The sequence below is a fragment of the Ptychodera flava genome, chromosome 19 (genome assembly GCF_041260155.1).
Source record: "Ptychodera flava strain L36383 chromosome 19, AS_Pfla_20210202, whole genome shotgun sequence".
Taxonomy (NCBI): Eukaryota; Metazoa; Hemichordata; class Enteropneusta; family Ptychoderidae; genus Ptychodera; species Ptychodera flava.
Genome location: NC_091946.1, coordinates 24,810,583 through 24,829,160, shown reverse-complemented (window position 1 = coordinate 24,829,160; position 18,578 = coordinate 24,810,583). Strand labels below are relative to the sequence as shown.

Below are 18,578 nucleotides of genomic sequence, written 5' to 3'. Positions count from 1 at the left end.
ATGAGATGTATGCTTTCCCTCACGTATACGGTTGAGTAATTTAGCAAAATTCTGGTCATCCTTTTGCCTCATAATATCTGTTAATTCAAACATTTTGAACAGGTCTTTCCAGATGTTGACAGCCAATGGCCCATAATCATGTTGAAGGTCGTTAAATATCCAACCATCAAAGACAGGTTTTAATTGATATAAGTCGCCAAAGCTAACAACGCTGACACCACCAAGATTTTATTGTTGGCCATTATCTGTTGTAGTCTGAGATTGATATAATTTAACATACCATTACCAACCATGGAGATTTCATCTATGAATATGACTTTTAAGTTCCTGTATTTTGCTTGTAGAGTATTAAGTCTTTCTGATGTCAGTGGTCTATAATGAAAACCTTGGGATGCAGGAATTTGAAAAGCTGAATGAATTGTAGTACCCTTAATGTTGTAAGCAGCTTTTCCAGTAGGTGCAACTAGTAATAAGTGTATGTTGTCAGGATTTTCACCAGGAAGATTTGAAAGATATTTTAAAAGTACTTGATACAATGATTTGAGAACAAGAGATTTCCCTACACCAGCGCCACCTGTTACAAAATATTTAACGGCTCTGTCCTTGTTTTCATCCAATGTACTATGTGATAGAATATTTCTTTTTGTTTCTTGTTGAGTTTCTGTAAAAGTGGATATAATTCATTATCAGCCATTCGTGGTTGTTGAAGATCTTCAATAATGGGATTATTTGTACTGATGCCAATGTCCTGTCCAATGTCATATTTAGAATGACTCTCATCACATGGTGCAAACATACTCAATGTGTCACTTGGCCTTGATCCTTCTAAAATGTCTTGATGTTCCTGATGTTGTGTATTTGGAGCAACATTATCAAACATATCAATGGCTGTGTTTTGTACTGCTTCAATAGCTTGATCTAATTCCTGAGCATTTTTATTGTACTCCTTTTCTTTAGAATCTACTTCAAATTTCACTTGCATGTAACGATCATAGTATGTTTTGCACCCTGTAAGGAGTTCATTTTCATTTCGCCAAGGATAAAACAACATTATTAACTCTCTGTAATGATTTTCTTTGTCTTTCCCCTATTGAAACGAACATATCTGATAACTTTACTTTTGGTGCGTTTTTTATACACAAGGCCACGTATCTGATATATTGTGTGTTGTTTTCATCATCATCATCCTCTTCATCAGTTTTGTAGAAGTCATCATTATCTTGATAATGATCTTGCGGGTTATCTTTTAACTTTTGAAAACTGTACCATGCTGCCAAGTCTGCCAAGCACAATTTCTCAAGGGCTTTTGGGCGCCTCTCATATTTTTTCAAGATGCTATCACTTTCTATGTCAGTAGCATTTGGACGCATGTTTTGTATGTCATCAAGAGGTTTCAATAGGATAACTCTATCATCAGGGGTGATGTGTTAATAAATGTGAAGCCGCGTGAAGCTCTTCTTAGTCTCATTTGCATAACAAGGTAAACAGCTTCTTGAGCACTAACTTCAACATGATTAAGGAATTTGTTTCCTATATGCCTGACACTTTCTCTGATATCATGACATCCTTCCCTTGCTTCTTCCACAGCCCTACTGAGCAAATTACTCATTCCACGTTGAGCTTTACTAATGTAAGATGCGATGTACATGGCACATGCATATGGATCAAGAATGAATTGAATGTCCATGTTTGCTCTCCAAGCTTTGAGTAGGGTTTCATTGTAGCTGTTAATTCTTATTTCATTTGGTGACCTCTTGAGGAATATTTTATCTGATGTTAGAGATGACTGTATTGCATTAATATAGGTTTGTTCATCAAGTTGTAGTTTATTTAAGAATTCAGAAAAAGAAAGAGTTTCTCCAAATTGTAAATCAGTAACAACAGTCTTGATATTTTCATAGTGCTTTTGAAGGATCTGTTCTGTGCTTTCATCAGTATCCATTGGAATGGCTGCAATATCATTGTTCTTGGCATAGGTGGCACAGGAAATCCAAATCTGCAAACACATTGGCCTTTTTTCTTACAGGTTTTTGCATGTCTGTGCATTTGATAATTTATCAATTCAGCGAAGGATTCATTACTGGTATCATTTGAACATGTAATATACTGATCTATGAATTGTGTGATGTCATCATCACTATTTTCACCATATTGTGGTGCATCTTTAATCCATACAAGCATGTGTATATGTGGTGATCCTCTTTGTTGGAATTCCACTCTGTAAAAGTAATCGTGTATTTCACCAATTGGATGATGTGAGCTCATTAGGAAATCATGCATAAATCGTTGAAATGAATAGTCAAAGTGTCGAGCACACGTAACAGGGTCAGATTTTATCAAATCAGATTTTGTATTCCAAGACATGTTCAATACATCGTCATCTGTGTATTCCTTGTTGTGAACTGTCCTTCCAAGAATTTTCAATAGATGTATCCATTTAGATTCTGCTGATGAAAATGACATGAAAAATGTTGGAATACCAAGTTGACGTATCATGGCAAATATATCTTTCTTTGCACTCTCCCAGTATGGTGGTGAACCTCTAAGTGTCTTCAACACTCTGAATCCCTCATCAAGTCGAACAATTTTATCAACATTTTGTGGTGATTGAAGCTCACCAGCTGTTAATTTGCGGCCCTTCAGATTACATTTTCGCAAACATAATGTTGCCTTGTCTTTAATCTGCTTGATTTGTAATTTTTTTAGTTTAAAGAAAATGTTAGGCATCGACTTTGCAACTCTCCTATCTTTGTGTCGAAGTTCCCATTTACACAATGTACTATATAATACAGGGACTATGCGTTTCTCTTGTCTGGGTTGACCACAATATATTGTTGGAAATGAGAGCTCCTCAGAATATTTGTCTTGAAATATTCCTAGTGGTTTATTGTTCTCGCCTGGTGCATAACAAACTGCGCCATCAGAGTCTGTGTGTTGATCATATAAAGGTGACAGCATTGTATCCAGTGTGCCAGCAGGATGATCTTCCAATTTTATTTCTTCAGTCCAATTATCATCATCATCATGATCATCATGATCATTACTGTCATCTTGTTTACATGTTTGTTTGTCAGACATGTGAGAATAATCATGATCGTCATTTTCCTCACAAAATTCCTGCCAATTGTGGTTTTCATCCTTTCTGCAAACAACCCAATCTGTAGATATTGTAATCAGTTCTGCTTTATATAAGGGGCTATTTTTAACTAACCAATTAGCTGCTTGTAAGACTTTCACTGGTCTGACATTCTCTACCTGATAGGCATGACTATAGCTAATCTTTCTTTTAAATTTGACAGGTATTGTCTGCGATTCATTTAAAGTTCTAGGTAATGTAGAGACAGTAGTTGATACATCAGCTATAACATTGACTATGTTACCTCTGAGACTAACTTGTCTACCTCTTGGCAATTCTCTTATTTGCATGAATGGAATGCGTAAGGCAACAAGTCTTTCTTCTAGTGGATGTAACTGTAACTCGGGGGGAATTAATGGAAATGACATGTTATTGGCCACAGAACAAGGAGGCAACTTTGACTCTTTTAAATATGAATAACAAGTTTTACATAATGGTGCCATATCATTATCTGTAGCCTGAGATGATGCAAAGGTGTTTAACTTTTCTTTAACATTATTGTAGTTCAAAACACTTTCTCTGTACCACAGCTGTTGGCAGCACACACATACAAAATTTGGGCCATTCTGAACTGCACCGTGAAAAAATTGTATCAGCTCTTCAATAGATTTGGCAGCACTACATCTTCTGTTGTTTAGTTTGTTTAATCTATCTCTCATTTGCTCTCTCTCTCTATATGATTTATCAGTTCTTTTAATACTTTTAATATTGGCATCTCTGATCTTTTCGCTTTCCCTGAAGACCTGGTCAGTTCTCTTTGTCTTTTTAGCATTAGCATTTCTTTCCCTTTCATTTTGTCTGTACTCATCATCACACCGTCTTAATTTTCTTTGACTCCCTATTTCTGTTGTTTTCAGTTTGTTTATATACATCATCACTTCTCTTTGTTTTCTTAGCAATTACATTCCTTTGTCTTTCAGTTTGTCTGTACTCATCATCACACCGTCTCAATTTCATTGATGTCCTGTTTCTCTTGTTTTCAGTTTGTTTATACACATCATCAGCTCTCATAGTTTTCTTAGCATTGACATCTCTTTGCCTTTCAGTTTGTTTATACACATCATCAGCTCTCATAGTTTTCTTAGCATTGACATCTCTTTGCCTTTCAGTTTGTCTGTACAGCTCATCAGTTCTCATAATTTTCTTAGCATTCATATCTCTTTGCCTTTCAGTTTGCCTGTATGCTGGATCAGCTCGTTTATTTTGCTTGGCTGTTAAATCTCTTTGCTTTTCGCTTTGCCTAAACTCTATTTGTTCTCTCTTTTCTCTCTTGGCAATCATGTCTCTCTGTTTCTCTATTTCTCTATAATTTACACAATGTTCATTTTGCGGCATAGAAGATTTCTCTGTTTGTACTGGTCCAAAACTGTTTACATTTATTGCTTGTGACAAATTTTGCTCTGTGCTTTGCAGAAAGTCATAGTGACCACTATCAATTTCTCCTTCAACACGGATTGCATGATACAAAAGATGTATACTTACAGAAGAATTACCAACAGTCTCTAATGGTTCACTTAAAGTGTCAAGATGAACTGCAATATTAATGTTATATGCAAGCGCTGCAGCATTTATTTCAATGTCCCCTCCATAAGTTGCATTACCTGGTTCAGATCTGGACATATACTGCCTATAGTCATCTTGAGTGACAATATGCCAGCCTTCATATTCACCTTTAATTGGATCCTCATATCTGTCCCAATGTTCAATTACATAGTCAACAGTATGTACTCTTATTGCATGATGATGATCTTGTGTTCCATAGAGTCCTAGACTTATAGCACGGAACAAGCAATTACCATCACCTTCGACATTAACCTTTGTGTAACATCTGTGAGGAGTCTGCAACTGTCTTTTTCGTTGCATGTACAATTTACTTCTTTCATTTTTTGCTTTTATGCTCAGTTTTTTTACTCTCATTGTACTTTTATAGTAACGTTGTGTTATGGGTGTGCTTAATATTATAATAAGTTCTTACAGTCAATTCAAGCACTTGTATAGGAAGAAAAATTAATAATTTGACTGATGTTGCTTATTGCTTCCTTGATTTCTTCTGATGCTATGAAAAGTGAAACCTAAAAGTTGAAGTATTGATGAAAGAATGATTGTGTTTGTTGAGATTGTAGACTATGAATGTGTTATTGCTTGTCAATATTGTGCAGTTTAGACGTTGAACCCTTTCACTACAAAATTTAGGTCCAACTTTATTGGGGAAGCTGGACCTAGACAGAAAAAGCAGTTAAAAGGGTTGTCAGTTATAAGTAGACAATGATAGAATGTGGTATGACTGTTCTTGTTTATTATGAAGTAAATGAATGCCAATTTTCAGAAATTGTAGAGAAATGTCAGTCTTCCTTATATATTCAGTACGCTGAAGTAATTCTATTTGATTGCAAATAATCTGCCTGTAAACAATACTCTTGTTTCCTATCAGGAAGTAAATGATAGAGCACTAACTTGTGTGCTGTTAAATATTCACGGTATAATTTCACAATGTACACTGAGGAAGACAAAGACAAAACTTTACTGCCTTATTTTTTTTCTTCTGCAAGTTAATACTGAATATTATCAATGTCAAATCAGTTGTGATCTAAATGCGAAATTAACCACAACAGTGTTTGCTCAAAGTACTATCAGCAATGTTGTAACCAATGCTTGTTGACTATCAATTTGTGATCTTGAACGCGCCTCTACAGGCAGTCTGTACCGTCTATGGGCAACTGTGCCTCAACTGGGCAGTCTGTGCCTCTTATAGGCAAGTGATTGTGTTGTACCCCTTTGGGCAAGTTATTGTTTGCGCCTCCTATGGGCAAATGATTATTGCGCCTCCTATGGGCAAGTTATTATTGCGCCCTTCCTATGGGCAAGTTATTATTGCGCCTCCTGTGGGCAAGTTATTGCTGTGCCTCCTATGGGCGAGTGAATTTTCACCACGTATATGGCCTCCTGGTATAATCTGTTAAAGAAACAAAAAATCAAAGTAAGACATCCATTGCATCCTGTTAAATATACATATTTGTACCAGTGAAAAAATTGGCCAAAAAGATGAATTTGATGTTTTACAACATGTAAAGAACTTATTCCATTTTTTTCATGGAAATTATTGACCAACAAGTTCATCATTGATGACACGACACCATTCCTACAAAGGCAAGTTTGCATGACATTGGTCCAGGTATGTCAGACATATCTTTGTGAATGGCCACAAAATATAACATAATGGCTGCCTGATGGCATTGATAGTATCAAAGAACAAATTGAAATCGGTTGGGCATGTCTGAAATATCTACCTAGATGCCTGAATGCACACACAATGAAAAGCTGCATGGACTAACAAAGAATGGCAAAAGTGAATGAACTCACACAAAAAATATGTGGATTTAATTGGAATGTCCTAATGAATGCCCTGTGGTGATGTAATCATCAATAGACCACTTCTGCAAATGAAAAAAAACATAACACCAAGGATTAAAATGACCACTGTCATAAATTTTGTTGACTCCATGAAGTGCCATATAATTTACTAGAACAGTGATACAACATTATCGAAAGCTCTGTTAACATTTCTCACACAACTTCCATGTCCAACAATCTCTTCAAATAGCTATCTTAATGTTTTTGATGTGTGTATGACATGTCATTTTGTTTTAATGAAATATAAGGGCAACACACGGATGTAAATCTCATCAAATTAAGTTTATCTTTTAGGACCCATTTAAACCTCATTAGTTCACTCATAGAGTATACTTTTCATGAATAATAAATGAATTCATGGTTTATCATCACTTTGTCCTGTGACATTCATCACATTACCATTTTGTCCTCATAATGATTCATTCAACACTCAAAGCTGGATAAGAAAGGGCACTAAAATTAATCTGCATATTACTAAACTTGTGTAATTTTTTACAAGCTGTACTTTAGAAATTGTCAAAATTTACAGGATGGAAAGTCAGGAAATCTCCACACTACACACACACACTAATTGATCAGTTCCTACCAGCCGACAGGCTTTATTGATCTATCAACAATTACAGTGGTGGCCTACTCACAGGATCTTGCAAGCAATATTTGTCTGGAAGTTATGAATATGATGAATAAATGTCATTTTTTCATTATACAAGCCTTCCCACCTATGGGGTGGACCATTTGATATCCTGGGGGTGGGGGGTCTGGAAGATTTTTGGGGGCATTTTACATTCTTATTCGCTTTTGATGGTAACGCATTTTCCAAGCAAAGTCTTTGCCACTGAGTACCAACCATCGAAATTCAGTAGCTTGTCCCACATTATAGGAAACTAAAAAGTATGTAAATGATCAGACATATTATTATGACGATATCATGAAAATATTACCTGAAACCCTTTCGGAGCACCACAACAGACCCTATACACAAACAATAATAGTAACTATTCATCATTGCTACCAGTGTACCTAGAATATCCATGTCCCCGCGACATCTACGAGAACGAAAACTATTGCCCAATCTAAAATCCCTAACCCTAATCTATGGCTTTGCCACGACAAATTAGGTGCCACGACAAATTAGCCTAACCAGCCTATGACTCTCGTCGATTGTCACAAAACAATCTTTACGTGGACTATTTTTATGAAATAGTAATAACATTGACACCAGTCAAGTTGTTATTCTTCGTGCAGGACCTCTCGTGTACGCTAAGGGATACCCTGTCGGGCCGGACCCACGTGGGTTTTGGAGACAGTGCAGCGTACACAGAAATCTACCCGACCTAGCTAGCTCTGCGTACCGTGCTGTGTGTTTCAGGTGTTACACGGCCCCACCACATCTAATGGATGAATTCTACAGAGGAGCCAGCGTAGCTGACATTGGCGCACGCCAAGAAAACATTTAATCACAGAACAGTGAAGCGTAAAGTAATGGATTCTTTCAATCATGCTACAGACTTTTTAAGGTTTGTGACAGAGGGCCTTGTCTGCCTTCTTACAATGAAGCAACTACAGCTGTCATCTCTGAACAGTCGACCCCAAGACTCACTTTATAATGAGCCAACAAACGTGCGCCAGAAAATCTCAAAAGCCGTTGCTCAAAAATATGGGTCTAAATGAATACAAAGGATTTGGAAGACCTCATTAGACTAGATGAAAGATGTGATGATGTAGATGATAGTGGCGGGGGCCGTGTAACGCCCGAAACACACAGCAGGGTACGCAGGGCAAGAGCCGACCGTACAAATCTATGCCATGAAAAAGTCAAGTTCGGAACTACAGCTCCCAGTCGCGATCGAGTCACAGTCGCGCTCCTTCTCAATTCTTTTGATGCATGTACCGTACTATTCACTTTCTCAACCGTAAACTCAAAGCGTCCAAGTCAAATCGTGGTATCGAACAAAGGTGCATACATCAAATCACGACATAGAATCAACACATCACACACAAATTACTTTGAATTACTTACCGACACCACACCGACAGTCCATCAAAATCACGCTTCAGAATTTGTACAGCAAAAAGCCGGATAAGCGTACTCACAGCACAGAAAGGCTGTGGAGACAAGCGAAGAACTATGTGCTCGTTATGATACGACGGTATAACTTGATTTACGCGACGATGGCGGGGAGACGAAATGTACAAGTACAGTAAGTGCAGTAAGACTGGCTTTATGCCGCTAGGGTTTGTGGGTAAAATGTATCCAGCTGTAGCCCACAGGGGAGAAAAACGTTCTGCGCATGCTTCACCGAAGTAGTTTTCATGCATAGAAATACACGGAGATCTTCTCTTTTCTCAAAAGGGATGAAAAATACGCAAAAGGGATTGCTATAAATGAGTACAATAACTCTCTTTATTATAAACTACAACATACCCTTTGCCTAAAAAAAACCGATCCTGGATAAAAATAGGAACACTATTTGAAAAAGGGTGGCGCTAAATTTACGCATGTTTGTTTACATTCGCCAGTTTCAATCGCTAGTAGTGCAAACTTTCAAATGCGACAATATGCACATGTCTACTAGTTTACTGGCTTTGCACATAATAAAGGCGCTTGCCATTTTTTCAAGAATGAATTTATTTCCTCTACATGATCTATTCACTGACAGTATATACCAGAGCCGTGAAACTGTCATTTGTACACACATATGATATAGCAGCAGACGATAAAAATATTGGCGCGAATTTTTCTTCTAAAACTCAATGAAGTGTTGTTCAAGATGTCTGAGTGTGTACTTGCCGGTAAAACGCGTGCGAAAACCACTTGCACAGGAAATTTATGTCATTTGACAGTGGAATTAAGACGGTGTTGTCAAAGTCCCGGTGATCTTATTTGTTTACATCATTTAAAAAGCAGTCATCAGAAGAAACAGGCGACTATGTTCCTGTCCGGCACCATGGGCCCACAGTGATAAGATATGTGAGCGTCCAATCCCATCAAGGCTATTCCAGGTCTTCGATGAAATTGGTGCAAAAGATGAACAGTACGTCCCGGGGACGTGATGGTGTACCAGATGCAAATCAAAAGCAGATCTGGAGTTTTTTCCCGGGTTTTCACAGTACCTTCCACCAAAGAAAATCAAAGGCGGCAATATCGGGAACAGCAATATCCGAGACAGGTCTCCACTGGTAAGTGTAAATCGAGAACAACAGCGAGGGTATGTTGTGACAGGTCCTTCGGCGGCTGGTGTTGTTTTCGGCTGTATTGACTCCAGGTTATTGACCTGAAATATTGAGAACCTGTGCACGAGGGCGCACTAAACTGTTGGTGGTTTAATTGGGAAAAAAATTGTGAACTGAAAGATGTCAAGAGTAATTAATCTTCAATTTATCAAAAACATAATCATTTAATGGGGTCATTGCACAAAATCATGAAGTATAGGTTTGTGAGTTTTAAGCTAAATACAGAGTAATTAATTAGTTGGCGTATTTTAAGGCTGGCCACACTCTGCAAAATGATGATACTGATAACAATAAATAAAAAAATATAAATTTTACCCTCCCCCCCCCCCCACAAAAAAATGCAAGCTCCTGCATATGTTTTTATCCACTGATTGGGTATACACAGAATTCTCCATAGGAAATTTTCACAATAGGGCTCATGTGTTGTGAAGCACTGCAGAAAGAAGCGGTCACACATAGGAGATTTCAGGGATTGATGAGAAATCAAATGAATGCTCCGGCACACATTCAAATTAAAACCAGAAAGTAAACACTGTTTAACGTCACTAGCACTGATTTGGCCATGATTTTTTGTGATTTTCTCGGCAGCGATTGAAAATTATTTGTTGCAAAGCATTTTCACAAGAGGGTTCTCAGAATTTATAAGAGGGCCCCCACGCCCCTTTTATCTTATTCAAGGAGAACTCTGTATACACATCGATTCCCAAAATTACAACAGGTGAATAATGCTGGTATTTCTACTAAACTGTATCTTATTTTGTCTCCTACAAGCAGCAAACAACAATTTTCAATAAGACTGATTCCGTGTACTGTGGTACCGTTCTTTCTACAAATGAGGGTCATGTGTTGCTGTCAAAAACTCAATGGAATGGCATTATTTCCAGGTTGCAAGGTTGGTATAATTTATTGTATACATACTTTTCTCAGCTTTGAAAAAAACCATTTGAAACACTGAGAGTGGATGACTGGTTAAGATCTGGAGTTATTTGAATTTGTACAAGTCATACACCATGCATCCTACTGCACTGTAGTCATTCTTTGCAAACTTTATTCAACCAATTTACAAAAAATCTCCAAGCGGACAAAGTAATGACTGGCAACAATCCCATTGAATTTACTTTTGGGGGGTGTCACTATCTTGCTATGGCTTCTTATCGAAAACATTAAAGCCCCATAGCTGTGTCTTTTCTTTTCTTTGCTTTATCAACAAATATATCATCCAATTTTCAGAGTTATGGTTTTGATTCCCTGCCATTAAGTTATATCATCTCTAAAATGTTACTTTATTAGTCCATGGCAACAACCAGGTCTATCAATTCAAACCCATACATGTGTTCTTGCCGGTGGCGGCCATATTTGCTTGCAAGCCAAAAATTATTTATTGTAAAATATCTGAGTTATAATATATGTTCTCCACCAATATTCAAAAACTTTCTGTGTCCACACTTTGGGAAGGATTTTGGCTTGAGTTACTTTTGATTGGAAATCATGATATTAAAAATAATTCAAAAGATACAGCTAAAGTGCCTGTAATGAAATTTATTTAATTGTGTACCTTTTAAATTTGTTCATGCAGGTTCAACATTTTCTGAACAATTGAAAACACTGCAGGAAATGCTGTACAGGTCACAACAAAATGGTGTGTTCCTTGATGTAAAAAAATGGAATATTTTGCCAAGAAATATGTCCCAGATCTTTATCAGGAGATTTACAGTGCAATAGTTGACCCATCATTGTCTGTGGAAAGAAAAAGGCAACAAGAGAAGAGAATATTGACTGTCCTGAGTTTACTTGCATATTACAGGTGAAATACAATTGCAATTTAGGGATAACTCTTTTACTTTGGACACAGTCACATGCTTTGAAGTGTAGTATATAGAGTGCAGACACATAAATTAAAGCTTAGTGAGGTTAATTATATATCTTTTGATGCTTTGCAGTAGTCTAAAATGACATTGCTATAAGTATTACTATTGTAACTATAGAAACACAGATGTATGAAGGTATATCCCATGACACTGATGCTTACTATTTTCAGTTTACTGGAATCTTTGAAAATAATTTGATGTTAAAAAAAGGCTGAAAGCAATGCTCTGATAGAACAGAATATTTCAGTAAACTCTAGAAAACTCAGTGGTGCAGTCTATCAGGAGTAACAAATAATATCAAGAGACAACTTTCTCTCTTCAGTGTCATTTTATTTTTTTTTAATGTTGTGTTCTTGTTATGTATGCATATAGAATAGAATCTGCCATTTCAATCATTCAGATCACAGAAGACAAGAGGCTTCCAGGAGGCAATGGGGATATATTTTAATATGCAGGGTTTATCCCAAGAAGCGCAGGATATGTGCCACATTTTTGGTCTATCTCAACATCCCCGCACTTTGTTGAAAAAGAGACAGCAGATTGCCGGAGAACATGGGAAGCGAATCAAGACATACCTGATGGATAAGTTACAAGTAAATACCACTTTCTAGCTTTGCATGATTGACCTACATACATACATAATCAATACAAGACAAAGAACACTTTAAATACATTTTATATATTTTTATTTTCAAGTAAAAATGCGAAATCAACTGCACTGATATCATGAAACCAAATTGTTTTTGAAGATCATTTTTTCTCATATTTTGCTGTGAGCATATTGAATAATTGAATAAATGCCTGAAATTGGATAGATGTGAGTAATTTACCTTACTTCTAAAATTATTTGTTTGTCTATTTATTTAAGTCAAGAGGTAAAGCATTCATCCTCGCTCTTATTGATGATTTCCATAATATCCATGGATTTAAATCGATGGCCTCTGGACACAAGGAACTGAAAACCAGTCAGGCTGTACATATGGCAACAACAATGCTGGATATCTTGCCTGTTGAGTCACTCGATCTGCCAGCTGGTGAATCAATACACAGGTAAAATTGAAATTTATATCAGACTCATCATTGTAATTGTTGTAGAATTCACACACACACACACACACACACACACACTGTATTTGTGAAATGTGTATTACATCTATACGAAAAAAATTTCTCCAACATCAATTGTGTGAAAGGGTCAATTTATAATGACCTGACTTTGATAGTAAGTATAACGTGCACTGCTAACAATCATTAATCAATAATGTTTTCATAATGCATAAAATTATTGCACCAAATTCATATCAAAACATGTAACATTTGAGATTATGAAGTGCACTTAATGGTACTATTTTTTGCATTATAGAAATATATTTATCTATAAAAATGGACAGCAGATACTTGTGAGAGGAGGGATAGCACCCCATGTCATGCGAAAGGAATTCAAATTGTTCATGCAAGACTATGCTTTGAGTTTCCTTGAGAGTCTCCCGATACAATATCACCAACTGGATACACAACATGCCATCTCTTCCCTTAAGAACATGAGGTAGGATTCCAATATCTTATCACATAACAATGACATTTGATGGGACAAGGCTGTCACCTTTTCACATTGTTTTGGTTTTGCTACTGGCACTGAAATACACATGTGGTATATTGTGTTACAATTTTAAAGAAATATTATTATGTATTACAACACACCTGATCCATAATCGCTATCATGCAATTCCTCAACATATGTTCTTATGGGAAGAGTTATTTTGGAACTGATACATGAATCAGTTACTTGGATAGGTTTGACAACCCATCCACACTTTCACAAAACTGGAAATGTCATCCGCAGTGCAGACAGAGACAGTAAAGATTTGTCTTAATTTATAATATATTCAGAAGAAGTCATGAAGTAATGGATGAGGTGTGTTACAAAGCATATATTCAATTGACTGGCAATATTTGGGTAACAGCAAACCTTTTGTGTACACTAGAACCTGTGAATTTCCCAAAAGAGTCTGTTTCCCATGACCAAAACCTGAGGGAAACAAACTATTTTGGGATGTACTTACAGTCCCTCATGTAAACAAACATGCTATTACCCTAATCACCAGTCAATATGTGTATATACTATTATACACATGACATTGAATATATATGAATACATATAAACAAAATCATTTGAGTAATAGTAATACTTACCTGTTCACGATGAAATGTGTCCCTGATGAGATACAAGGAAAGGTACACTTTCTCTGAAAATAGAAATATCATATGTTTCAATTATATTGAGTGATAACATTGTTTTGTGTACCAATATTTTTAATGTAAATTATTTTTTTTTAAATTTCATCTGCCTTAAAGACCATACACTGATGTTGATGTGGAAGAACTCCATACTCTAAATACCACTGTACTGGTTGACGAGATTGAGCAGCCACTCAAGAGAAAACAAGATCTTCTCAAACTATGGATGATGCTTCTTGATATCCCACAGCTGAAGACATATACTTCAAAGCAAGCTATTTTAGCACCTGGTGACTGGCCAGTGTGGTACTTTGGTAAAAAAATAATAGCTTCTTTCAGTGATAATGATACAAGTATTCCCACAGAAATACTTTCCTTTGTACCAACTGTTGGTCAATTTCATATCACTTTAAACGCTTCTCGTGATATTGTCATATCTGCAAGATTTTTCTTCCAGTTACTCTGCAATGGGGTTTTTGATAAACGTTTCATTTTAGCAAAATCTCCAAACCTTACAAAGTGTCACTTTGTATTTATTTGGCTTTCAGTGGATGGATTCGCATTCGTCGTTATGTGATCAGCAAATTAACAATGTGTAAATCTGTGGAAGTCCAGTTTATGCTTTATCTTCTAGATGAATTAATTCCCCTTGTATATTTTCATTATCCTGTATTTGTTCAAGGTAAAGACCGAAACATGCTTCTCAAAGTACTAAAGCGGTTAGAAATATACTTTATAATTTCCAATAGACACCATTATAACAAGTCTCTTCTTAGCTTACTTTCTGATGACCTCTATCATTCATCCCATTTACCTGGCTATAATCATCTTACACAAAATCACCAACACATCATCACTGAGAAGAAAGTTGAACTATTTCATTCATCACTAAGACACCACATACAGCCTCACGATGACGGCATCACCATACAAAGACAAGCACACATGCTACACCACACAAAACATAACACTCTCATTCGAGATTTCTTGCAACACCATAACCATGGTAAAGATGACCATGACCTCACATTGTTAGCTGGCAGAAGTGCTGAGACACTTCTTGATATTATCAATCAGGTAATGCAGTCTGCAGCTGAACATGAACAACATACAGAAGTCAACAGCACCACATATCATCTTCCAACTTTCAACACAGACATCACAGCAAAGTGCCTTCCACTTGGATTCAGATGGTCCTACCATCATCGGCCAAGTGAAGATCTCATTTGTGATAGTCCGAACTGCTCTATCTCTTCCTCTTCCAATCTTTCAAAACGCCTCACTTGTGGCCACACCTTTCACATAACTTGCTTATCTCAAAGTGGCTGTCCAATATGTTCTCCTCTGCTAACTGCTGAAGTTGTCCACTTGTCTAACAGCTGGAATGAAACCATCATCAAAGATATACACAGCCAGCCTTCTAATGAATCCACTGAAACAACTGACAGTGACACTCTACCAACATCTTGCAGAAGTCATGACATACAATATTACCTAACACAGCAATTTGAAGATGACATAAAAAACCGTGCCTCTCTCATACCAAACGCACAGACAGGCCAATTCCGAAACAAACAACACAAGGAGATGAATGCACACACCACACAAAGTAACATTTCTTCTCCCTCTACAAATACATCAGCACAGCAGACACAAACATCTCATTCCTCATCTATTAATGCATCAATACCCCCAACACAGATATCCGAGCCTTCAGCAACTGATGAAGCAATACCACAGACACACACAACTAGGTCTTCAGAAGATGGTGCAGTACTTCCTCAGACTCAGATATCCCCCTCATCAACGAATGATGCAGCAATACCACAGACACAAACAGCTAACTTACCTTCACCATCTGATTCAGCACTTCCACGTACACAAACTTCCCATTCCAGGCACCATGTACCGCCAGATGCAGCTATACTGCAGACAGAGACAACCCTTTCTTCGATACCTGTACAGCAGCATTCTGTCTCTGACAAACAAATAAAACAGAAGCAAAACAGAAAATCAATGAGTCAATCTTCCCTTCAACTTCACAAATATGCCCACTTGCGACATTTGGTATGTTTATGTCCAAAACCACAGTCACATGGATGTGTAAGTTACTGGTCATGTAACAATGTCATTTCACAAGGATCATTGCATAGCAACAACATGCGATCGGGGAGTAATGCATGTACATTGATTTGTTTACTGCTTGCACAATGGTACTACCAAGAGTGTTCAATACAGATCCTACCAGAATCATCAGTATTTCCACAGGAATGTCTGGTTGGATTTATTATGTCCTGTGTTCTTGGTAATCAAGCTCATGACATCTATCGTTTGAATGAATTATCTCCTCATCTCAACCTTTCACCCTTAGAAGGAATGAGACTGCTAGGAAATAAATTAAAGCTAAGTTTTCATTCAAATGAAATTGGACCAGTTTATACTCATCATATGTCTGAACCAAGACAAGGGTTATTGGAGTTTTACTTGGATTATTGTAAACAGAGGGCAAAAATGGCTTTAGTATATGTAAGAAGAAATATGTCAATTTTATTTATTGTGAATCAAGGCTATGTTTTACTTGCTGATTCACATACACACTGTGGGGGTCAGAATGGTGCACTGTTTGCCCAGGTACAGCATTCAAATGTCAAGTATTTGCTTCAGTTTTATGATAGTTTCATTGGGGTTGATGGAGAGCATAATATTGGTACAGTGACTTTATTTAAGTTTTAGTGAATTGCTAAAATACCATATTTCTGTCACAACACCATGTAAGAGAGAAGATAAATGATGATATCCTACCTTAATAAAGTTCAAGTGCATCCATCTCTTGAATTGCTTACCAGTTTATCACCCTGGTAGTAGTGCAATGCTTTTTCTGCAATAAAAGACAGAATGAAAATTGTATTTAAAAATGAACTGTACATACTTAGAGAAAGACATGCAACAATTTTGATGTATAACCAGTGTTCTCCCCATGAATTTCTGAAAATGTATTGGCTAATTGGCATCATAATGCAACCAGTTCTTATGATAATTAGCTTCCATTGTTTCCCCCAAAAAATAAAGAGTAGGTCCAACATTGTTTCATTGCTCTGAGGAGAACACCAATAATTTTAAAAAGGTGTATTACATTGTGTCACAGGTATTACTGTTACAAGTCGCTAAGTTAAGGTCAAAACCTTAGAATTAAACTCTTCCTCTTCCATTTTGTAACTGACTACATGTACATATGTGCAGATTCATTTGTGTAAATAACCGGTATTTGACACTCGGACTATAATTTTTCTATGGATATATATGTGACATACATAGGTCATGCATGGTAAAGTGCTTTTGAAATTTCCGCAATTTTTTAACGTCTGTATATAAGTATACAATATGTAGAATACACTAATGTAGTTTGAATTGCATATTTATTCTCATATTTCAAACCAAACACTTACATGTTTGCTCATTTCTATATGTCCTTCTGACAAGTCAGATGTCACAAATTTTAAAGTAAAGACGACATTTATGTAATAAAAACAAAACTTTACTTTGGAACTTACCTTTATGTCAGTCAATTAATTTCTAAGGACATTTGCAATCACACTAGTGTCAGTCCCTTCAACTCATCAGCACATGTGTCGTCTGCAGCCAACTCAACAGGAGATATGCATGGGGATCGTACCGCGGGTATGTAACCCGTGTGGTTCTTTGTGAGTAACACTTCTTACGTTGCACGAGGAACAGCCCCCGGTCGCCTCCGGCAAAAAGGCAGACTGTAAAAACACCTGTACCTTCGCTGACACACAGGAAATCGGCAGGAAGAACCGCAGGCACTCGAACAAACGCTACGCGAGGCCAGTGTGTTGTAACCAACCCTTTCTGGTTGCAACACATGGGTCTCTCGTAGCGATGTTTCGAGCGTCTGTGGGAAGAACAGGACATCTCGTAATCGTATGGCCAAAAACGTGTAACAATCACACAATTCAGAAAATAAAAACAGGTTTGTAGAATAAAAAACGCTTACAGGAATTCTGTCGAGAGGTATAATGATAATGCAAGCCATAGTATAACCACTGGTACAGTGACCTCAACATAGTAATGGAATAACGCTAAAAAACCCCGCAGAAATAGGCGGCCGAGGTGTCCAGCTAATTGAAAACACAGCTGATGAACGCTACTTCCGGTTAGGCATGCGCAGAACGTTTTTCTCCCCTGTGGCTGTAGCCAACCTGGACAAGCACATTTCACAGCGCCCTCAAACAGTCGATTGTTTTCACTTGTCATACGCGGCGTAACAGAAAAATTAAAACTTTCATAACTTCATTAATATCCAAGCCACGCCCACCAAAACCTTTTCAGTTCTAGCCATTTGAATTCTGAAGATGTCTACCAAATTTGACTGAAATACGTTCAGCCGTTTTTGAGAAAATGGACCAACAGACAGACAGACAGACAGACACACAGACAGACAGACAGACAGACATCGCTGCGACATATGCTCACGTGTTCACACGTGAGCAAAAAACACTACACACAATTTGATGAGATTTGCTACAAATGTTGATCACACCAAGATATATCAGCAGTGGGAACCATTAAGGGGTGACATGAAAGATAAATGCTAATTTGCATATTTAATGAACTTTCCTAACTAGGGATATATGTCTGATTTGACTTGATCAAAATTAACCAAACTTGGT

At 37.1% G+C, this 18,578-nt stretch overlaps 1 protein-coding gene and 3 long non-coding RNA genes across 6 annotated transcripts in view; 1 reads left to right on the top strand and 3 right to left on the bottom strand.

The window, feature by feature from the left end:
- The window catches only part of LOC139119029 (signal-regulatory protein beta-2-like), a 56,343-nt gene that overhangs the window by 8,579 nt on the left and 29,186 nt on the right, over positions 1–18,578 (bottom strand). The window lies entirely within an intron of this gene.
- Positions 5,411–8,762, bottom strand: LOC139119027 (uncharacterized). Its single transcript, XR_011548841.1, has 3 exons — positions 8,568–8,762; positions 6,497–6,570; positions 5,411–6,089 (listed from the first exon to the last, which is right to left on the bottom strand). It is a non-coding gene; the product is annotated as an uncharacterized lncRNA (long non-coding RNA).
- On the bottom strand, positions 12,366–18,056 carry LOC139119025 (uncharacterized). Of its 3 annotated transcripts, XR_011548838.1 has the most exons (6): positions 17,903–18,056; positions 17,439–17,800; positions 16,690–16,765; positions 15,737–15,865; positions 13,843–13,895; positions 12,366–12,680 (listed from the first exon to the last, which is right to left on the bottom strand). It is a non-coding gene; the product is annotated as an uncharacterized lncRNA (long non-coding RNA). The 3 variants fall into 3 exon arrangements; XR_011548837.1 differs by lacking the exon at positions 17,903–18,056 and having other exon boundaries at positions 17,439–17,840; XR_011548839.1 differs by lacking the exon at positions 17,903–18,056 and having other exon boundaries at positions 15,737–15,859; positions 17,439–17,840.
- LOC139119026 (uncharacterized) lies at positions 12,664–14,103 on the top strand. Its single transcript, XR_011548840.1, has 3 exons — positions 12,664–12,699; positions 13,013–13,195; positions 14,005–14,103. It is a non-coding gene; the product is annotated as an uncharacterized lncRNA (long non-coding RNA).